This window comes from Balaenoptera acutorostrata, chromosome 21 (genome assembly GCF_949987535.1).
Source record: "Balaenoptera acutorostrata chromosome 21, mBalAcu1.1, whole genome shotgun sequence".
In the NCBI taxonomy this organism is placed as follows: Eukaryota; Metazoa; Chordata; class Mammalia; order Artiodactyla; family Balaenopteridae; genus Balaenoptera; species Balaenoptera acutorostrata.
The window spans coordinates 33,635,732-33,659,378 of NC_080084.1; the positions used below are offsets into that span (position 1 = coordinate 33,635,732).

The 23,647-nt window shown below is 47.1% G+C and overlaps 1 long non-coding RNA gene across 1 annotated transcript in view; it reads right to left on the reverse strand.

Annotated features, from left to right (window-relative positions):
- Positions 1–1,082: 1,082 nt before the first annotated feature.
- The window catches only part of LOC130706117 (uncharacterized), a 41,552-nt gene continuing 18,987 nt past the window's right edge, over positions 1,083–23,647 (reverse strand). The window contains exons 2-3 of the long non-coding RNA XR_009006527.1: positions 19,237–19,407; positions 1,083–1,751 (exon numbers count right to left, since the gene is read on the reverse strand). This is a non-coding gene — a long non-coding RNA (uncharacterized LOC130706117). The remainder of the gene's footprint in view (positions 1,752–19,236; positions 19,408–23,647) is intronic.

A 23,647-nucleotide genomic window follows, 5' to 3' on the forward strand; every position in this document is an offset into this window, starting at 1 on the left:
AGACCCGACCCCTCCCCGCCTCCCCTTACCCCATTGTAGTGATTCTCTCATATCCAGCCTCCCTGAGATTGTTAAGGAAACCATAACTCCCCTCTCCTGTCCAACAGACTCCTGTCCGACAGCCAAGAGAAAACTTTCAGATTATGTTCCTTCCTTTGTTGTTCCTTTGGGTGAGTTATTTATTAACCATGCCAAGTTTTGGTTTCTACATCTGTGAAATGGGATTGGTAAACCAAAATGGTTTAAGGATTACATACGTTATGTGAATGAGAATGCTTGGCAAAATTTAAAACATAATGTAAATTTAATTCTTATAATTGTCTCCCTCCCACTGCCTACCCTTCCATGGGAAACAGTGGTCCCTTTAGTCAATCCTAATGATAAAATAGTCGACCGTGTAGCCTTGAGAATTGTTTGCTCTTATTTGGACCCGAGGAGCCGTGCTTCGGCTCTCTCGCCAGGATTCCTTGGCTGGGGTTCCTCCATCACCTCCTCTTTATTTTGCAGCAAACGGTGAATGCTCGGCAGGGTCCCCTGAAGGGCTCACAGCTTGGTGTCACTTGCTTCAGGCAGATTCCACCCTGAAGATAGCAGGGTCTTTCAAAATTGAGTGCCCTACTGCTGTCTGGAAAATGAAAAGATGTTTGTATGAAGCTGGAAATTCCATGAGGAAAGCTGGAGATCTCAGCATCCAGATGGAATCCCCATCTTTCCCAGCTAAACACCAACAGTAAGTGTCCCCCTCATGTCTCTTCATGCTCTTGTTCTGACGTAAGATGGGAACGATGGGGCGTTAACCACGGGGTCAGTGCCTCACCGATCACCCCACCTCCTCGCCATACAAAACCCCGCCAGTTCTCACACGCTCATCAGACAGAACCCTTGCCCAGCGAGACTCAAGGTCACCACCGCGGCATGAGTGGCAAGAGGTCTCCAGTCTGGGCCGGAATAAAGGAACTTTGTCTCCACACTGGGTTATACCAACCAAGTGACTCAACTGATTTGGTTCTCAAATCACCCAGATCATTGGAGGGAAATGGGAGCGGGGAGAAGTTTACCATCAAACAAGACTTTTAACGTCATGAAGACACAACAATCAGTTTATTCTCTAATTTTTCAATAGCTGATTTTGGGCGTGGAGGTGACCTATGAGTAGCTCCCTAATGCTTTACTTTCTGACGATGGTTGACTTAGGGAAGGAAAAAACAAAATAATGATAAGACGAGGCATCGTCGTGTTTGGTATTTACCGGGCAGTACCTGGAAGATGATCAAGAAAGCGGCACGGAGGGCGTGGAGGAGTCTCATTGTTCTGGAGCTGAGGTCCCGGAAGGCCGGGAAGAATCAGGAGGACGAAGTCAGAAGCACGAGGTCCTCGTGGCATCCTGGGATTAGTGCAGAGGCGAACTCCTCACCACGCGCGGCCCTGCGCTGCCCTTGGCAGGAGCCGTGACTGCGCTGTGTTTTCTTGCTCCCTGAGTCCCAGCTGTGGCTCGCCTTGTGTTTCTCTCAAGTCTGGGGCTGAGGTGCTCCTGTGACCACATCTACGGAGACGGTGTCCAGGTGAGGCAGGGGCCGGAGCATCCAAGGCGAGCGGCAGGGCCGGGGGTCACGCTGCTGCAAAAGGAGAATGAGGACGGTCCCTCACGGGTGACGAAGTTCATTAGAAAAGATTTTGTGGCAGGTTGATTGGATCTTCCAGGGCTCCTTGAAAGGAAGATCCAGAATGGCGGTGGGTTCGTTATAACCTTCCTAGAGAATCCACATTAAAGGAAGAAAGAGTTCATATTGGTTAAAAATTAGTGGGAAAATACACCAAGTTGTCCCTAGGATTTAAATGTTAATATTTACCTTCATTTAAATATATTATAATTTTTCTGATACAAAAATAATACACATCAGAAAATTTCAAGTAATAAAGAAATGTAAATGATGGAAGATTTTAAAAACCCTATAGCCCCTTCTGTTATAACCTCTACTTACAGTTCAGAGTATTTCAGTTCTTTTCCTTTGCAAATAAAATTGTGTAAATATTTATTTTTAATTTAAAATATAGAATCATACTTCACCACCAGTGCCACTGTGTGTTTTTTCCACTTAAATATTACCTTGCAAATTCTTTAATATCCGTTCAAATGAATTTGCCTCATATATTTGTATGACTATACATATATCTTTAGAAATTTATGTAATGCTTACTTTTGTATAAATTCCTACAAGTGGAATCTCAGCTTATATGCACATTTCAAGTTTTAATGGGTTTTGCCCAATTGCCCACTCTAGAAACTGTTGGACCACTTTATCCCCTTACTTACAATGCATAAAAATGTATTTGATGGTCGATATTCTCATTAGTATTGGTTATTATCAATTGCTTCAATTTTTCAAATTGTATGAGTGAATAATAATATTTCCTGTTTGTTTTAATATATCCTTTTAAAATTGTTTCTGAGGTTGAACATCTTTTTAATGTTCATTGGTCATTTTTGTCCCTTGCACTTTATCCATTTTTCTAATTTTTCTATTCATCTTTTCTTGCTGATTTCTAAAAATCCTGTGCATATTTAAAGTCCTTAATCCTTTTAACATATGTGTTGCAAAAATTGTTTCTGGCTTGCCTCTTGCTTTGTGCTTGATCGTCTAATAGCCAAAATTTATGGCTACTCTCAATGATTACGTTTTACTTGGTCGTGTTTGGTTTTCCTTAAAGATATTTGCTTTGTTTGTGTGTTTACCTAATTCTGTCTGTAGCCCTGGTCAGTTTTGCACTTAATTCTTTCAGTCCTGGAATGGAGGCTATTCTGAAAAGCTGTGACAGACTTGAGTCCCCAGCAGTGACATGAAAACTGTTTCTTGCCCCACCCAGAAATATGAATTTCCTGAGCCTGCAGACATGCTCTCACTCCTATGCTGTCTCATATAGAAGGCACATGTCTGAGTTCACGTCTCATCCTCTTAGGAAACTGAGTCTTGCACAGAAGAGAAACAAAATCGTACGTGATTGGAAGGAACTGAAGATGATCAGGGCCACCCTGATGTTCCGCGTACAGCAGGCCGTCCTGGGGAGGCCAGATGGGACATTTTGCACATTCATCAGAGCACCTAAATCCCAGCCTGTCTGGTATCAAATGTCTACCTAGTCCTGGTCAGAGACAGTTCTTTCCCATCCACTCTTCTGTTTGTCCTCTCCTGTGGCAGCACTATGTGATCTGAACTAACACAGCTCCTAGCGTTCAAATTAACCAAATCTCCCTCATCAGTCTTTTTCAGAATACATGGCTACTCTCAATGATTCTCTCTTACAAAATAACTTTTAAATTACTCCATCAAGTTAAACATAATGTTATTGCTTTGTTGACTGATTCTGCATTGAAATTACTGGTCTTATTAAAGAAAATAAAATGACGTGGGTGATCGAGTCTTTCTAAGAACAAGATTTTTCCTTTACACGTTTTTGTCTTCTCTTAATACAGCCTTTCTGTGTCCTTCAATAGGTTTCTTTGTATAGATCCAGAATGTTTTTTGTAACTTGATTCCTAGATATTTTATGGCTTTTCTTTCTATTTGAGCCAATTCTTCTTTTGTTATATTTTATAATTGACTACTGTTTGCATAGGGAAAGCTGTGGATTTTATGTAATAATTTTGTCACTAGCCCACAAGTTGAGCTCTTACTCATTTTGATTTTTTTGTGGTTACTTCTCAATGGTTTTTCAATCTTAAAATCATAAATCTGTAGTAATGATCATTAACCTCCTTGATTCTGATGTATAGGCTTGTTATTTTCTTCTCTCAATGAATGGCATTGACTCACAATCACTAGAACCTTCAGACATCATCTAAGCCAACTTCCTCACTTCACAGAGGAGTAAACTGTGGCCAGACAAGGTCAAAATAATGTCATGGGGTAATCCTGTGGTGGATAACTTTTATTTTGCAAACTCTTTCTCAGTTACCACAATGCAAAAATTACCTTATTTCTACTCATTTCCCCTATTTTCTTCTTTCTCATTTCTCTTATTCCTCCTTTCTCATGTCACAGATCAACTTCCTCAATATCCAAAAAGGAAACAAGGTTTTTCAAAAATAGTTTTTAAAGAAAGTTTTTTTTTGTTTTATGTTGTTTGTTTTTTTAAATAGATGCTTCCATCTTTTTTCTTTACATGTGATTTCTTCCGTAAAAACCTTTGATTTTTCTTCCAGGACTTGATTAGGAATTTCATCTCATGCATTAAGCACAAGTTGTAGTTTCAGCCCAGATGTCCTTGGGGGTCAGAAATGAGTCTGTGTCCAGTGAAGGAACTGAGGGAATTTTAATGACAACACCAACACCCAGTGCTTCTGTGATGCTGGGATTGGGTCTACCACTCTCGTGGGATCCAAAATTGAGATGATTTAGTTCATGTCAAGATTTCTCTTTGACAAGTTAGAGCAAGAGAAAACCCACTTCGGGTCTAGGAATGTGGGCTACCACTGTTTATGAGCCCTGAGAGAAATCTCTGGAGGATGTAGGGGAAGTGAGAAAAATCGTCCAAGGCAGGGATAGTTAATATTTTTAAGGAGAGAAAATAGAAATGAAAGGAGGGAGGGAAGCAGGGGAAGAAAAGGAGAAAAAGAGGCAGATGGAGAGGTCACAAGAATCTCTTGTAAAATCCTCCTCCAGCTTTGGAGCCATAAAAGCCCCCAGTCTGCTCCCCTGCAGGGCACCCTAACGCAGGGCAGGCCACGAAGCAGATGGTCCTGGGATGGCATGTCTATTCTCTTTGATGAGAAAACCAGATGCTGGCAGCTCTCTTCTCACCGGCTCTGATCTGATGAGTTTACTAACTCCATTCTGACAGGACAGGTCTGCCCGACGGAACTCTCGTTCTCTCACCAGGAAGACAGAATGATGTCCTTGCCGTCCCGGACCAGCTGGATGTCTGGTTACCTGTTGACCCACATTTCACCCACGAGGTCTTGAAAACCCAAGACTGGGTCTGTTTGCTCTTTGTCTCCTCAGGCCCTTAGGAGCCCTGGGGTACGAACCAGATAGAGAGTAACTCAAGCCTAAAAGCAGGAAGCGCTTTGACAGAACCAGAGGAAGGTGCGATTCCTCTCCCTTGCCTCTGCTACCCCTTCTCCCCTCTGAAGACCCCGACGGTGCTCCCCGGGCCTTCCCCGCTCTGCTCCGAGCAGCCCCAGGACATCGCTCCTGACGCGGGGCCTCGGAATCCCCTCCGGCCTGCTTGCCCACTTCTGGGTACATGCCAGTCGCCGACGTCCTGCCTCAAGGGAGCTCCCAAGAGGGGGGCCCTTCAAGCTCTCGATGCTCTGCTTGCGGTCAGTTTAATGAAATGCGTCATCTCACACGCGTAGATCGGTGGCTTTCGGTCTTCGGCAGCGAGCTGTCAGCCTGCCAGGGCGCATCAGCTGTGCCCAAGAACGAGCATCAAGCCCTCACCCTGCGCCGAGCGTGGGGCCGAGCGCTCTGCGGGACCATCTCACTCCATCCGCAGACAGCCTCCGGCGGGGGGTCCTCAGGATGGCTGTCCTCCCAGGAGGGAACGGGGCCACCCGGCGGTCACTGAACTCAGGCTAGCGGCACGCCCGTGTCCCAGACGTCACGTCTCGCAGCCCACACTCTTCCGTAGAAACGGCTGCAGGTATCCCTAGAAAATTAGGCTGAGAAAATAAATGATGGACTAAGGCTTTAGGTACCCACGTGCAGATTCTGGCTCTGCCTCTGGCTCCCAAGTCCCGTCGGTTCCCTGGGCCTCAGAGCCCTGGTCTGCAGAGTGCTCGAACTGGGTGAGATGACATCCCCAAGTCCCCTCCTCAGTTCTGGGACTTGCGATCCTAGGTGCTCCCGAGAGGCGCTCGTGGGCGCAACGAAGACGGAGTGAAGCGTGTGTGAGGACGACTGCTCGCCCCGATTCCCCGGGATCACAGGAGCCGAGGACACCTGGTCCTGCACACGCATCCCACCCCAAGTCCGCCACAGTCTGCCCACTCCCCTCCGCTCCCTCCTGAGGGCAGCAGGGGCTGGGAGCCTCTCCTTCCTTCTCCGGGGGTTGCTTCTGGACGCGCCGCTAATGGCCTGCCTGGGTCCCAATCCCGCCGGCACTAGTGAACCGGAGAAGCCACTGGGTGGGCATCCCCAGACAAGCGGCGCGCTCCTGGCAGGGACCCAGGGGGTAGCGACAGGCGCCCCTTGGCATCTGCAGACGAGCCTGGCTCATCAGCAGAAGTGTGAGCGGACGGGAGCCCGCAAAGGGCAGGGGGACTTGGCACTGTCCCTGCCTCTCAGGAAGGAAGTGGGAAGTAAGTCACCATTCACCACCGAGAGCTGAGCAGACGCCCGGGGGGGTGACGTGTGTCCGGGAATCCGAGTGCTGCCAGAGCGCCAGGAAAACTGAAGACGCGGAGAAGATGAGAAGAATGGGAAAACAACTTTCTATGAAATCGTGGCCTTTCCTTAGGGCTAAGATTGTAAGCAAATGGGAAATGTCAGATCTCCCTGCAGAAGGGGATAAATCAAAAGGAAATAGGGTAGCAATCTAGGAAGAAAAAGAAATAAAACCTGTCTGGGGGAGACAAAGCGTTAAATTATACCTAAACCTGTGCTTTAACCGTTGCATCAGTGGGGAAGTACGGGGGCAGGGGAGGATTTAACTAATTCAGCCCAGAAGAGGTGAAGAGTCTTGGGGTCTTCAGTACCTTGGTCTATAGGGGGGGGCTTCATAAGAATGCATTTGAAATAAGTGGACAAAAAGTGGTTTGGGTTGGAAACCACAAAAAATCATTTGGGAACAATATTAAAAGGTACCCATAAAAGGAAATAGCACAATAGTGCTTAATGTCACCTTTTTTATCTTCTTTTATCTTCCGATTTCTCTTCTAATTATTATTCAGAACTCTACAACTTTCCTCCGTGAAAGAGTACCATTACTGAGTCATTTGGACTCAGTAATGAGTCCAAACACCAATTTTAGAGTCAGAAAACCTGGGCTGTGGCTCGATACGCCACTTGCCTCTGGACCCCTGGGAAGTCCCTCTTCTCTTCAGGACTTTAGTTTTCTCGTCTGGAAAATCAGATGATCACTAAGGTCCCTCTAACTCTGAGATGCTGCAGCTTTGGAGCTCAGTGCTGGCATCTGGTGACACTAGGCTGTGACGAATGGTTTCTCAGCAAAAATATGCTTCCCACACTAAGTAAAAGCCAAATGATCTGCTTCCAGGGAAAATTTTTTGTCCCTCCTGCTTAATAAACGGAAGGGAGTTATTCAAAATGTAGGCTTATCTGCCTGCCTTACATTAGAGGAGTACAGTAACCTAACATACTTGGAGTTTCTGGGCAAAGCACTCAAGTGAGAGGAATTATACAAAGACAGGAAATAAGCCAGACTGGTCCTTTCAGGTGTCACCGGGCTCTCAATTTCTATCACTCTTCTGCCCCACTTCCAAAGACAGGGCACGCCTGGCTCAGCACCGTTCATCAAGGAAACCGTTTCCTCTGCTCCCACCATTTGCCAGTTACTTAGCCAGAACCAGGGTACAAGATGAACAATGTATTCCAGAATATGAGGGGCTTTCAGCTGGGTCAAATAGATGAACACTGTAACAGTTCATCTCTATTCAGTGCAGCAAGTACAAGGCATCTCAAAGGAAGGAACAGTTGCTTCTGTTCCTATGTCATGGGGTGGGGAGTAGGGGGGAGAAGTTGAGAAAATGTTGCTATGAGGTTAATGCTTGGTTTATGGCCTAAGGGATGAGTCGAGATTTATGAGGCAGATACAGTGGTGAAGCCAGTCCTGGAAAAAGGAAGATCACAGGCAAAGATATAAAGGCATAGATTTCAATGTAAATTTGGGAAATTGTGTGTCCTTTGGCTACAGTACAAGAAAAAGGAAATATTGTGGGGTATGTAGACTCACATCTTGGATATTTGAGTGCATCCTGTAAGCAAAGAGAAGATATTGAAGGATTTTAAATGATAAAATAATATTGCCAAGTTTGCCATTTGGAAATAACTTGGTAGCAGTATGTAGGATGGATTCAGGAAACCCAGGTAAAGGACTACTATAAACCAGAGACTTCTGGTTTTAAAGTGGAAAAGGAAGGATGACAATTGTTCCCTTCTGTCAGGAATTCCCCAAAAGCAAAACACGAAAACAAGAAATAAAAATGTAAACTTTATCATCTGCAAAACCAGTAGACATCTATTCCCCTCCAATAGAATACTTAATAATAAAGTGTCATCAAGTTCAGAGAGTGGAGGTTAGGGAGGAAGACAAGAAAGCCTGCTGTGGGTGGAGCTCTCAGACAGCGCTGCCTGAGCACAAGTCTACAGAATCACTCCTGCTCCCTAAGAGACAAACCAACCATCCCTTATCTGAAACGGCGAGCTCAGGAGAGTGAGTGGGTAGTGGAAATACCCTGAACCCAGACGGGCACCGCATTTCAGGAAGGAGAAGAGATGTGCTGAACTAACAATCACATGAGGGACCACGTTGGTAAGAAGCAGTCTGGTTAGGAATCTGGTTATGAGAATGTTGATGGCCCATGATGTACCATTCTCATTGGTTAGCCGTTGAAAGGACGTATTCATACCAACAATCCTGCGTCATAGGGAGAATTCCTTGCAGCTTGGAACCCAATTCAGTCCACTCCCCTACAAAAGCCTCTTTGAAATAGATACTGCAGGAATATTTCACCTGGACAAAGACGAGTCATCATCGAACAGAAACCACTCAGAATCTCTCCAAAGATACTGGGGGGAAAATGGAGGTGGCGGGAGAAGGAACAGGGAAAACAATTGGTGGAATAGAAACCCTCAGCTGAAAATTCTCCCATGAAATGGACAAAAATTATGACCTAACAGAGCATTATAAATTGATTAAAATGGTGATGATGACGACAATGAAGCAATTACTTATTTTGTAACAGAGATAGAACACGAATCCGAGGCACATTAACTCAGAAAAGATATTCTGAGATTTAAAAAAAGGAGAAAAAAACTTGAGCTTGTAGAACCATGGTAGACAGTAAAAGAAGAAATAAACCGCCACAAAACTGAAGGGTCCATTAGGGGCACACAAATGAGGCTGCACATTTCTGAAAATAGAGAAGGGGGCCATGAGGATGGGATTGAGGGAAGTGAGTAAAATGTAATGGAAATAAGTCAGCGTTAATGTGGAAGGGGGGAAAAAATGATCGTCATGGAAGAAGTAAAAGAGATTCAGCATTTACATAAGTAGTATCTCTGAGAGGTAATTGGGGAAAGTTTTAGAGTTTTTAAAAGAATTTTCATGTTATAAGAAGACTCTACTAGATTAAAGCAGTGTTCAAAGGAAATTTGACACAGAACAATCAATAACAAGTTCTATCTCAATATCTCAATAAAATTTCTGGATTTTTAATATAAAGAATCTGGAATAATAAAGCAAAATGATCAAGTTGCCTATAATATAAGGAAGGCTCCGACTTACACAAAATCACCTTCAACACTAAAAGACAATGAGCAATTCCAACAAAGTATCGAGAACAGGAAATGTGATACCATAATGTTTTTCTCAATCAACTATCCTTCCACTATAAAGGCAATTTTTAAACAGGAAAGGACTCAAGGAACATAGCTCCAGTGAGGAGTGTGGCTTAGGGGGATTAAAAAAAACAAAACAAAACCACAGAACTAACTTCAGCCAATAGCAAAAAAACGTGTTACTACGAGCAAAGTATTGGTAGTGAATATTGGACTGATTTAATTGTAAAACTAAAGAGAGACCTGGGATGATGATAGATGCAGAGCCCAAAGTAAATGTTACAAATCACAAAATGTAAAATTCCACAACTAATGAATAATGGGAAGGAAGGGGAAGAGAGGGTGGAGAAAACGTCAACTGACGCTTTTCCCCTCTGCTTTTATATTTGGAAATCAAAAGAAATCATTTAAACAGGAAATCAATGAACACATACCTAAGTAAAGGAAAAGTGATATTCTCAATTAGCATTGGGTGGTAAAGAAGACGGGTAAGTTCAAAAAGACACATGCACCCCAATGTTCATTGCAACACTATTTACAATAGCCAGGTCATGGAAGCAACCTAAATGTCCATCGACAGACGAATGGATAAAGAAGATGTGGTACATATATACAATGGAATATTACTCAGCCATAAAAAGGAAAGAAATTGAGTCATTTGTTGAGATGTGGATGGATCTAGAGACTGTCATACAGAGTGAAGTAAGTCAGAAAGAGAAAAACAAATATCGTATATTAACGCATGTATGTGGAACCTAGAAAAATGGTACAGATGAACCGGGTTGCAGGGCAGAAGTTGAGACACAGATGTAGAGAACAAACGTATGGACACCAAGGGGGGAAAACTGCGGTGGGGTGGGGATGGTGGTGTGCTGAATTGGGCGATTGGGATTGACATGTGTACAGTGATGTGTGTAAAATTGATGACTGATTAAAAAAAAAAAAAAAAGAAGACGGGTAAGGAAGTGAAAATTTCTAATTAGATCATTACTCACTATAGGGAGCCAACAGAGAGAGAAAAGAAAAGAAAAGAAACCCTAAACTACTTATTTAAAATTATAGTGGATGGGACTTCCCTGGTGGTGCAGTGGATAAGACTCCATGCTCCCAATGCAGGGGGCCCGGATTCGATCCCTGGTCAGGGGACTAGATCCCACATGCATGCTGCAACTAAGAGTTCACACGCCTCAACTAAGGAGCCCACCTGCCACAACTAAGGAGCCAGCGAGCCGCAACTAAGACCCGGCGCAACCAAATAAATAAATAAATAAATATTTTTTAAATCTTAAAACAATAAAATAAAAATATAGTGGAATAAAGATATCATTCACAACATCAGCAAGTAAAGAAAACAGAAATACTTAATGGATGTGCAAAAGTTATATGAATAACTTTTGAAATGTAGTGAGGACACAAAATACGATTTCAACCCATACAAAAGGATCCCACATTCAGAGGCTGAGAAACTTAACATCATTTTAAAAGCGAAATTTTCCTAAATTTAATATCTATCCATCTATCTACCTATCTATCTATCTATCTACCTCATAAAACCAATAAAGAAAGCCAACAGGGTTTTTATTGATTTGGAAAACTGATTCACTCAGAGTAAACCCAAAATCTTTGCACATACTGTCACCGGGCCCTTTCCAGATTCTTGGACAGCAAAACCATAGAAGCATATATCGCTTCTACAAGACTCTTAGGCGAGCAAAGGGTTTTATTAAGAGATAGCTCGTGCACATGGGAGAAGGCAGGGGGAGAAAGTGCCAGCGCATCACTGAGTGCGATGTTGGCTGCAAGCTCATCAGGTAGCTTTTATTATGTTGACGTACGTTCAGTCTGTACCCACCCCCGGTTTTCTTTTTTAATTTTTGGCCACGCCTTGTAGCATGCGAGATCTTTTCTCTGACCAGGGATCAAACACGCGCCCCCTGCAGTGGAAGTGCAGGGTCTTAACCACTGGACCGCCAGGGAAGTCCCTGCTTTCCCTTCTTGACGCCAACTGTGTGTCCAGCTTTTCAGCTCAATTCTGACGCTAACCTCCCTGGAGGGAGTGTCAGACCCACAGGGTTGAAGCTTCAGTCCCACAGGACTGTCCCCACTTCAGACGCCAACTACTGGGTCCCCAGCTCACCCGCACTGCCCAGTTTGGCTGCAAGCTCAGGAATTCCCAATACCTCCCGCCTCAGGTTTGCTAATTTGCTAGACTGCCTCACAGAACCCCAGAAAATGCTAGATGAAGGCCCCGGCTCCGGCCTCCCCCTCCCCCAGGCTCCTTTGTTTCAGAGACTTTGGTTGATTTCCAGAACTGATCATTTGGGCCACTTGATTTTTTGTTTCTCTTCCCACACTTTAAATCCCCACTCTCATGTTTTCAATTCCCCAGTAAAGAGTGAGGTCTTGAAACCCTAGGCCCCCATCCTAGACCCGAATAAAAGCAAAACCCCAGGCCCCCCATGCGCTCTCTCTCCCTACCTGAGACCATGGCTCCGGGTGTGCTGTGTAATTGCCAGGTCTGGCGAGCAGTAAACCTTTATTTTTCTTCAAAGTTTCCTGATGGTCACTGTTGAGGGCATCTTGCCATCATAAGAAGACTCACAAGGGCCACTCCGACCGCAACACCGGTTATTGACAGGCTGAGATTAGCAGAAAACAGCACACGACGCCCTGGACTTCCTGTTTGCCATCCCGGCCTTGCCTCCAACTGCTGGCCCCAGAGCTGACACGCGTGATCTGAGCCCAGAAAATGACCGAGTCTGTCTTTGTTCTCGGTGTTGATTCTTCACCCTGATTCAACAAACTTTACTGAGCCCTGCCGTGGGCCAAACACAGGCAAGGTTGCTGGCCCTTTGCCCCTCCCAGAGGTCTAATGCCCACCGTTCAGCTGAAGATCAGTGGTAAGTATTATTTAAAGATAAGCTACAGGGCTTCCCTGGTGGCGCAGTGGTTGAGAATCTGCCTGCTAATGCAGGGGACACGGGTTCGAGCCCTGGTCTGGGAAGATCCCACATGCCACGGAGCAGCTGGGCCCGTGAGCCACAATTGCTGAGCCTGCGCGTCTGGAGCCTGTGCCCCGCGACGGGAGGGGCCGCGATAGAGAGAGGCCCGCGCACCGCGATGAAGAGCGGTCCCCGCACCGCGATGAAGAGTGGCCCCCACTTGCCGCAACTGGAGAAAGCCCTCGCGCGAACCGAAGACCCAACACAGCCAAAAATAGATAAATAAATAAATAAATAAATAAATAAATAAATAAATAAAAAAGAAAAAAAAATCCTTTAAAAAAAAAAAAAAAATAAGCTACAGGGCTTCCCTGGTGGCGCAGTGGTTGAGAGTCTGCCTGCTAATGCAGGGGACACGGGTTCGAGCCCTGGTCTGGGAAGATCCCACATGCCGCGGAGCAACTGGGCCCGTGAGCCACAACTACTGAGCCTGCGCGTCTGGAGCCTGTGCTCCGCAACAAGAGAGGCCGCGATAGTGAGAGGCCCACACACCGCGATGAAGAGTGGCCCCCGCTCGCCGCAACTAGAGAAAGCCCTCGCACAGAAACGAAGACCCAACACAGCCAAAAATAAATAAATAAATTAATAAATTAATTAATTTTAAAAAAAGAAAGAAAAGTAGGTAAACATATATATTTAAAAAAAAAAAAGATAAGCTACAATGCAAAGCTATGTGAGTTGACAACCACTGGTATTAAAATATGGGAACACATCAGAACTACTGGAATACACAGCCTAGGGTCCTTGCCCTGCTAGGACCCCAGGCACGACCTCACTGCCCGCAGAGTTCTGCCAGGTGGGCATGAGCTCGAGAGGGCTGGAGAGGAGGTGGGAAGGAAACAAGGTAACTTTGGGACCAGAGGGAGCCATCCCATTGCTTGACTGAACATCCAGGATCGGTGCTCCTGACTCTATGCAAATTATCCTTCAATTAAAAATTGGCAAATACGAAGTGTAAGCTCTATAAAAAAGAAAGAAAAAAAGTCCATTAAGTCTAGAGATTTAAAATGGATAAATAGGCTGGGGAGGGTAGGGAGTGGAGGACCACTTCCATTTGGCCTCCCGCCTAGTTCTCTGGCAAATTAGATGACTTTCCAAAGTGCGGTACAAATGTGAGGTTTTATTTCGCCTGTGGCAGCAGGACTGTCCAAGTCAAGTTGGGACCGTCTTTGGAGTCTTTGCTTCAGCCTCCTCAGCGGGGTCTCGCAGGAGAAGGGCGTCCAGGTGGTGGCCCTTCCTGCTCCCCGGGGCGTGAACGCAGATCCCCCGAGGGGGGGGGTTGGAGCCTGTGTCGGGGGAGGGCCTGGGGCAGCTCCCAAACCACAGGTGCACCCTGAGCGCAGGCGGGGAGGAGAAAGTGGTACCCTGTCTCGACCTGACGGGCCAGATGTAGCCAGAGGTGATGACAGCCCGGATGGAGTAGGAAGCAGGTGCAGCAGCCCCAGCAGGGAGATTTCTCAGCCTTCTCCTGAGCCAGACGCACCTAATAAACAGAGCCCTGCACTCTCCCCAGGGTGCCTTCTCACCAGAGACTCAGCCTCTTGTCGGCCGATGCTTTCGTGTGACCAGACCTGCCAGTGAGCAAACAGAGAAGGCCATCTCCAAGACAGGATGGGGTGATTGCAATATTGTAGGTCGCAATCTAAAATATGGCCATTGTGCTTCACCATTTAAAAGCGCTCTCCCATGTACGCCCTCATTTCCTTCTCTACACAAACCCGTGAGAGGAACATAATGATTCCTGTTCTACAGATGAGGCTCGTGAAACTGAAATGCTTTCCTGATGTGACAAAGCCTCTGAGTGTGAAATAGGTGTCCGGACTCAAGACCAGAGCCTCCAGGACTGCCCCAGGGTATGGCCAACATTCCTAAGGGACCTCAAACGCCTTCCGACTCAAAGCTTCTGATGGCTGGAAACCCACACTGGAAGGAAAAGGGAGACAGATGACAGAGAAAAGCAAACCTGAGAAACTCCTTGCAATGGTTCATTTTATGTGTCAACTTGGCTGGGCCTTGCTGGCCCAGGCATTTGGCCAAACGTTATTCTGGATGTTCCTATGAGGGTATTTGGGGATGAGATTTACATTTAAATGGGTGGACTTTGATAAAGCAGGTTATTATCACCCCTCCATGACGTGAGTGGGCCTCATCCAATCAGCTGAAGTCCTGGACAGAACAGAGACGGACCTCCCCCCAGAAAGAAGGAATTCTGCCAGCGGCCGGCCTTCAGCTTTGAACTCCATTGTCAGCTGTTCCCTGGGGCCTGCTGGTCTACCCCACTGGATGTCTTTTGTGATGGGGAGGGACTTGCCAAGCCTCCATAATGGTGCCAATTCTTTAAACTAAAGAAATGTGCTGTTTCTCTGGAGAACCTGACTGATGTACATCCAAATCCAAACGAGTGATGGGGAGGAAGCTGGGAGGCACCCCCAGAGAGCCCCACAGGGAGGGGCTGTGTTTGTCGAGGCCCTGGAGTAACTTTACCTGGGTTCCAGAACCTTCTGAAAGGGCTTCCCGCCCCCCACACACATGAGACAGTCCTGGAAAATTTCTAAGCCTCTTCCCCGAAATGTGGCCCCAGGCTGCAGCTAAGGTTGGGGGAGCGTGAAGTGGACCACAGGGGCCTGCAACCCCGCGCGAAACTGACTAAACCACAGAGACAAGCCGGTCAGAGAAACGTACAGAAGCTAGGAAAGCGCACAGCGAGAAGGGTGACCCAGAAGTCGAGGCCGGGGAAGCTGGGGTGCCTAGGGAGTGGGCAGAGACGCTGGGGAAGCTCGGGGAGCAGCCACTCCTGGGAGCGGCAGGGACTCCGGAAGAGCTTCTGCGGAGCCGGTGGGTGATGCGTGTCAGGGTGCCTCTGAAGCCACACCAGCGGACGCGTGGTCTCCATTACTTCCCTCCCTCTCGTGGTCCATGGGAAGAAAACCCCACCTCCTGAGCCCACCTGAGCAGAGTGGACACACTGCCCATCGCTAAGTTCTTACCGCAGACCCAAGGCTGTAGGGGTGAAATAAACGACGTTAACACAGCTAACTCGCCGGGAAGCAGCGTCCACACGTGCTGGGGGCTGGGTTTTCACTCCTATCAGCAGTTTTCCCTCCGCAAGACAAGACAGGCTAAGGATATAGGAAGAGAGGTGAGAAGGGGGAGGGAGGGAAGCCAAAGGAGCCAGAGCGATGGAAACCTGTTTCACAGAACCTCCATCGCTGTCCCTAAAACATGCAATTTAAAATAATAGGAAAACTTGAAGGAATGGGGATCTTCAGCACGAACAAAAGCATGGATTATCATCCAGGAACGTGTGGCCCCGTAAGAGCATGAGAATCTTGCCGAGGTGAGGTTGTTTACGTAAGTATATTCAAAGTTACAGTATTATCTTTAATTGACATATGGGGGGGGACCTTTAATTTTTTTTTTACAAGCTTCAAGAAAGATGGGATCAAATCTTAGCTGATGAAAACATGCAGCAAGTTGAGTGAATTCCAGGCAGGCATCCCTGAGAATCTCTGGGACAAGAAGGGAGGATGTAAGTGTAGGGTTTCCATGTTAATCAAAAGAGACGGGAGTTTATCCTCTTTGATTTCTTCAGTGATCTCTTGGTTATTCAGTAGTGCGTTGTTTAGCCTCCATGTGTTTGTATTTTTTACAGATTTTTTCCTGTAATTGATATCTAGTCTCATAGCGTTGTGGTCGGAAAAGATACTTGATATGATTTCAATTTTCTTAAATTTACCAAGGCTGGATCTGTGACCCAAGATATGATCTATCCTGGAGAATGTTCCATGAGCACTTGAGAAGAAAGTGTATTCTGTTGTTTTTGGCTGGAATGTCCTATAAATATCAATTAAGTCCATCTTGTTTAATGCATCATTTAAAGCTTGTGTTTCCTTATTTATTTTCATTTTGGATGATCTGTCCATACAATGGAATATTACTCAGCCATAAAAAGAAACGAAACTGAGTTATTTGTAGTGAGGTGGATGGACCTAGAGTCTGTCATACAGAGTGAAGTAAGTCAGAAAGAGAAAAAAAATACTGTATACTAACACATATATATGGAATCTAAAAAAACAAAACAAAACAAAAAAGGTTCTGATGAACCTAGGGGTAAGATGAGAATAAAGACGCAGACCTACTAGAGAACGGACTTGAGGACACGGGGAGGGGGAAGGGTAAGCTGGGATGAAGTGAGAGAGTGGCATGGACATATATACACTACCAAATGTAAAATAGATAGCTAGGGGGAAGCAGCCGCATAGCACAGGGAGATCAGCTCGGTGCTTTGTGACCACCTAGAGGGGTGGGATAGGGAGGGTGGGAGGGAGATGCAAGAGGGGGGAGATATGGGGACATATGTTTATGTATAACTGATTCACTTTGTTATAAAGCAGAAGCTAACACACCACTGTAGAGCAATGATACTCCAATAAAGGTGTTTAAAAAAAAAAAAAAAAAAGGGACGGGAGTTTTTTTAAGGCTCCAGAGTAACGAGAGAGGAAGGCTATCCCCAGCAGGTGGAGTGTGTGCAGGTCTCTGTCCGACCACTAGAGGGCGACGGCATGGCCCGTCCTGCGCCCGGACCCTCAGCCAGCGCAGCTTGTTTGCTCGTGGAAATGGTCCTTCTAGGCACCCCGCCAGGGATTCCAGGTTTCTACCACCACAACCTTTTTAAAGAGAAAGCAATTTCAGAGAAAACAAAGAAATCCAAATCCCAGAAAGAAAGCTAAGTTGGCCAAAATGTGCCCACGGAGCTGGCAACCCCACTCCATCTGCCTAGCCATCAGAACCCGGGTTCTGCCCATCACCTCCCCTCCGGATGACCACATCCTTCAGAGCAGTGCTTCCCAAACGCTCCCTGGCGAAAACTTTTATTTTTTGTGTATGCCGACTGTCATTTATTTATTTATTTTTTTTAATTTTAATAAATGAATGCCTTATTACAGTGTTGCTATATTTCTTCTTTTTAAAAAAAATTAATTCGTTTATTTATTTATTTATTTTTGGCTGTGTTGGGGCTTCGTTGCTGTGCGCGGGCTTCCTCTAGTTGTGGCGAGCGGGGGCTGCTCTTCATTGTGGTGCACAGGCTTCTCATTGTCGTGGCTTCTCGTTGCAGAGAATGGCCTCTAGGCGCACAGCCCTCAGTAGTTGTGGCTCGTGGGCTCAGTAGTTGTGGCTCGTGGGCTCTAGAGCACAGGCTCAGTAGCTGTGGCGCACGGGCTTAGTTGCTCTGTGGCATGTGGGATCTTCCCGGACCAGGGCTCGAACCCGTGTCCCCTGCATTGGCAGGCAGATTTTTAACCACTGTGCCACCAGGGAAGCCCCCGACTGTCATTTTTTTAAAAGACATACAAATAATTAGTCCTATTTTTATTGTTAGATTCAACAAACATAAAATTGCCTTCCAATAAGTATAATCAGAACAAACGTCACCCAGAAAAAAAGGAAAATGATGTCTGCACGCATTGTCCATTGGAAGTGTGCCTACAGGCACTGAGCACAGACAGTCACTGTTCTGTTTGTGTGTTCCGTCCTTCCTTAGTTGAGAGTCAACAAAAACTACGTGTGAAATACTGATTGCCCATAGTGAAGGCCTATGAACATTTTGAAAGACCGCTGTCTCCCTCCAGGGTTAAAGTCTGCGTTTTGCTTGTTAGTGTATCCAAATCAGGGCGAGGGCTGTGCTACCCGCAGGGAATGCTGTGTATTTCAACTCTTTCTGTGCTTTGCTTCGAGAGCACTTGTAAGGCAAGACAGTCTCACCAGGATATCCACAGAAATGCAAGAAGAAAGGTTAAAAACAAACTCTTCAGCAAACTCAGAATCTTCTTTCTTAGCTTTTACACAAAATGAAGAAAGTAACTCTATATTTTTATTTTATTTTATTTTATTTTTAAATTTTATTTAATTAATTAATTTATTTATGGCTGTGCTGGGTCTTCGTTTCTATGCGAGGGCTTTCTCTAGTTGCGGCGAGCGGGGGCCACTCTTCATCGCGGTGCGCAGGCCTCTCACTATCGCGGCCTCTCTTGTTGCGGAGCACAGGCTCCAGACGCGCAGGCTCAGTAATTGTGGCTCACGGGCTTAGTTGCTCCGCGGCATGTGGGATCTTCCCAGACCAGGGCTCGAACCCGTGTCCCCTGCATTGGCAGGCAGATTCTCAACCACTGTGCCACCAGGGAAGCCCCAACTCTATATTTTTAGATTTTGTCTTCATCCCTTCCTCAGTTCCATCAAGCAGTGGTTTCATGGGAATTATCCTTCCATGAAAGAAACAGACTCTGGATCTGCATTTCCTACGCACGGATTTTATTTGAAGGAATTTAAAATTCGAACACTCTACCTACGACAGAAGCTGTTCAGTGATCACTTTTTGCTGTTGTGCAGTTAGTTTAGGAAACACGCTGTCAGGGTCTGCAGAACTCTATCTTCCAAGTGTTTAACTTCCCTGTTTGCCCTTTGTTCTCATGACTTTATCGCCTGAAAGTATGAAGATCATTAAGAACATGGCCTGTACCAGGAATAAGCAGTTCTGGCCGGTCAATGGCAGTTTTAGAATACTGCGACTAAACTTGTTTTTTAACTTACAGAAAAGTGAAGCGTTTTGCTGGTTAAACATTTTTGACAGAAATTTTCCTGTGGTTCACATGCAGTGACAGTTGTTTATGATCTTTGAGAGTCTCACATTGTAAAAATAACCATCTCAAATTTACCTCATTAGTCTTGACATAGCTGCATCTCTAGTGAAATAATGCAAATTTTCCTGAAGGGAGAGGGGATTCCAGTTCCTTTCAGAGAGGAGGAATGAACAGGTCCTTCTGCCGCTTCAGACGGGACAGCGTCACATCCCAGGGAACGGAAAGGGAGACTGTGCCTCGGGCCCACTGAGAAAAAAAAAGAATCATTAATTTAATGTAAGAAAAATGACATTATTAACTCTGGAAAGTGACGTCAGGTTGACTTGCTTCTCTGATCAGACTGATATGAGAACCATACACATAAACAAACACACACGATTCCAGAGCACGAGGCAGATTTCTTCACTAAATAACCTTTCTTGGAAGTTTCCAGGCTCTGTCTTTTTTCCTTCTTTAACAAGAAAATTTTAAACTATATCTTCATTTTACTTTTGCATCAGCCTGCATAAAATCCATAAGACGGGTTTTTTGGGTTTGCTTTCTGTTTGGGTTTTTTTGTTTGTTTGGCTAAGCAAAGTTTTCTCAATCACTGAGTCTATTTGACCTTGACGTGGCCTTTAAGCCATCGGCGAGTCTGAAGTCTGCTGGAAAGTCCTTCACATGTTGAAGGTGAAGAAGGTGGCAGAGCTGCTTCTGAAACTGTGTCCCTACTCCCTGAGACACTGGCGCTCTGTGACCAACTCTCAGAAGCGCCATGGGAGTTTAGAAAACACTATTCAGCGTCCACCAGAGGGCTTCCCTGGTGGCGCAGTGGTTAAGAATCCACTTGCCAATGCAGGGGACACGGGTTCGAGCCCTGGTCCGGGAAGATCCCACATGCCGCAGAGCAACTAAACCCGTGCACCACAACTACTGAGCCTGCGCTCTAGAGCCCGCGAGCCACGACTACTGAAGCCCACATGCCACAATTACTGAGCCCTTGTGCCATAACTACTGAAGCCCGTGCACCTAGAGCCCATGGTCTGCAACAAGAGAAGCCACTGCAATGAGAAGCCCGTGCACCACAATGAAGAGTAGCCCCCGCTCGCCGCAACTAGAGAAAGCCCGTGTGCAGCAACGAAGACCCAATGCAGCCAAAAATAAATAAATAAAATAAATTATTAAAAAACAAAAACAACAAAGTCTACCAGAAATGTTCACATAGTAACGGTAACCCCCCCCCCGGGTTATGACAAAAGTAACAGTCTTGACAATTTTATCTCTACCTCTCATGAAATCGTATGTATGTGTGGTATATGTCTGTGCGGCGTGTGCATGTGTGCACATGCATGCACGCGTGTACCTGTGTGCGCACAGGAGCGGGTTTGGGAAGCAGCAGGGAGACGACCCTCGCTCCCAAGCCCGCGTAGAGCTTGTGCCCACATCCTGTCCAGACCTCGGCTCACAGGCTCCCTCCTCAGAGACACTTCCCCTGACCCGTCCTCTAAACTAGCTCCGCCATCCTTTCTGCTGCCTCCGTTTTCTCACACACTGATTCTTTCCTAGACACACACACACACACAGACACACACACACACAGACACACACACACACAGGTGCGCACCATTTGTGTTTGCTGCCCATCTCTCCCTCTAGGTTAATCTCATCCACTACAGTAAATGTTCCAGCATCAAGCGGCCCTGGTTGTCCTCGAGTTGTCTGAGTCGGATCAGAGACAGAACCACCACTTGTGCAAACAGGGGGGCCCTGCAGGAGTGTCGCCGGCTGGGCTGCAGCCCTTGACCACAGCCTCGTGCCCCCCTGCAGCCTGGACCCCGGGGGGGCGGTGAGAGGCCTCGCTCGTGGGCGTCTGAGAAACCTCCCCAGTCTCGCCAGAGTCACGGCCTCCAGACTGAGGACCCCAAATCTCACAGGAGTTCCCCGTGTTGGCGAATGGACCCAGGCCCGCACGTGAAGCGGATGGCGTGACGGTGCCAGGGGGCAGCCCAGCACCTCCTGCTGGTGACCGACCCTGGAGCGAGCAGGGTCCCAGACCCACAGCAGACCATCAAGGGACGTCGGGGGATGACTGGACCAACCAATGATACTTCGATTCAAATGCACTAGGAAACGGTTGATTTCCAAGAAGGAAAAACTGTTGGCTGTTTAAGAGTAATTCACGCACATTTATTCAATCGGAAAGGCTCCTCGTTAATGCTGTCTGTGCCCCCCCCCTGGTTTCCGTAGCTGTGACTCACCCCCAGGATTGTTCGTAAAGCCCGGTGATGGCTCAGGACCTCGGAGCAGAGCGGAAGCATCTCCCTCCTCACCTCCCCGGCCCTTATGTCACACGATCCTGCCCAGCCCCCGTTTCCTGTGCCCGCGGCCCGCGGGTTCCACTGGTGAGAGGGCAGGCCTGGGCCACAGCCCGGCCGCCGTGGGCTAGAGGCTCCGCAGCTGTTTGCCAACGAGTAAAGGGAAACAAATCCGCGCGTGGCCGGCTCTGCTGCTAATTATCTTGGGTAAGATCAAGCCCACAACATCCAGGCTGCTTCCACTGACCTCGCAGTGAATCCTCGTTCCTGGAACCCAGGCACCCGTGGCACCCGTGGCACCCGTGGCAGGCGACACGGTCATAGCACGAATAGGGGCAGGATAATAAGCGGCAGAGCTGAGAGGCGTGACCTATCTTCCACCTGGGGTTTCTCAACCTCAGCACTGTTGTCACTCTGGGCTGATGGTCCTTGGTCCCGAGGGCTGTTCCCTGCACCGTACGACGCTTAGATGCTTAACAGTATCCTCGACCTCACGCACCAGATGCCACTCACACCACACCCCCCCAGGGTTATGACAAAAGTGTCTCCAGAAATTTCCAAATGTCCCCTGGGAGGCAAAGTCAACCCGGGTTGAAAACTCCTGTTCTAACTCAGTGTTAGAAGTAAGAGTTAATGTATTAAAAATGGGAAATGTGCATTATTTCACTAGAGGTGCAGCTCTATAAAGACTAATGCGGTGCATTTGAGATGCTTATTTTTACCACCCGAGAACCTCAGAGCTCGTAAACAACTGTCACTGCGTGTGAATCACAGTGTCATCAAGAGGAAAAGTTCCGTCAGAAACAGACTACGGTGCCGCCGTTCGGCCCCTCTTTCCACTGCTCCACGGGCCACGGGGAGAATGGGCAGCATCCAGAAAACCCGAGGTCCGTGTTCTGACGAGGCATCCAACGGGTGCTGACGACTAATAACGTATTTTCACACCTTGACCCGAAACAGGACCCACTGTGTCTTCTGCCAACACGGGCTGCACCCACTTAGCAATGCACAACGGCGATTGTGAGCAGAACTAGGGTCCTCTTGCCTCGGTTACCCGGGCAGCTTTTGTCTTGAAGCTCCTTCTAGCCCAGGGCCCTTGAGGAACGCTTTCTTCTCCAGAGCCTGAGCGCCACACAGACGGCCCAGAACCAATGCATACTGTCATCTCTGAGATGTCACTTCTCAGAAAACACCGTCCCTCCCTAACTGCTACTAAACTCTTGGGCTTCTTAGAGGCTGACAAAGGCCTTTCCTTCAGGACAAAGGAGCAAGAAAGATCTGGACCAAGGGGAAACAAGGGAACAAAAAGAACCCCATTTTAGATAAGGGGAAAGATAGCCTTCAAGCTTTGGCTTGAAGACCTCCTCGAAAGCAGATCTCACTACCCTCTGAATGGCCACCCGAGTGTTGAAACATTTTATTTACTAGAGCTTCTGTCTCACTAAAATCTGCCCCTTGCTTCAAGTCTGGCCACCCACAATAGTAAAGAACAAGTTCCATTTACCGTCTGATAATAATGATGACTTACATGCGTGAAGCAGTACCATAGCATCTCATTTGTCCTACACTATCCTGTGAGCTGGACTTTCTCACTCTCCTCACCCTTGAACAGTGGGAAACTGAGGCTCAGAAGCTTTGAATGACCACATTGTCCAGGATCACACAGCCGGTGGGCAGTCAAGCAATGACTGAAACCCAATCCTGGACTTTACTGAGGACACCGTGCCGCCTCCTTCACTCGGCAGACCCTCCCCGCACCGGACGGATGGCTGCGTGCACCTCCTGAGCTGATGCTCCCCTGGGACAAGCACCCCCCAACCCAGGAGCTTCAGATGCTCCTTCGAGCTGTGGTCGCAACCAGGAGAGATCCTGTCTTTCACTCCCCCCGCCTCTGAAGACATCGAACAAGGTCTGGAGACATTTTCGACTGTCACGAGGGAGGGTGCAACCGGCATCCAGGGGGTCGAGGCCAGACATGCCCTGAACACCTCCTGCTACAAGGCACAGGGCATCTCCCGCAGCAAAGAACTACCCAGTCCAAACTGCCAGACGCGCTGAGGGTGCAAAGCCTGCCCCGGAGCCAGGGGTTTAAAGTCTCCTTGTTAGCCCAGGAGCCCTCCTGCAAGCGTGTTCCTCTGTCAATCCCCTCAACCCAGGGGGCAGCGCAGGTGTCGTGAGGCAGGGGCGGGGGC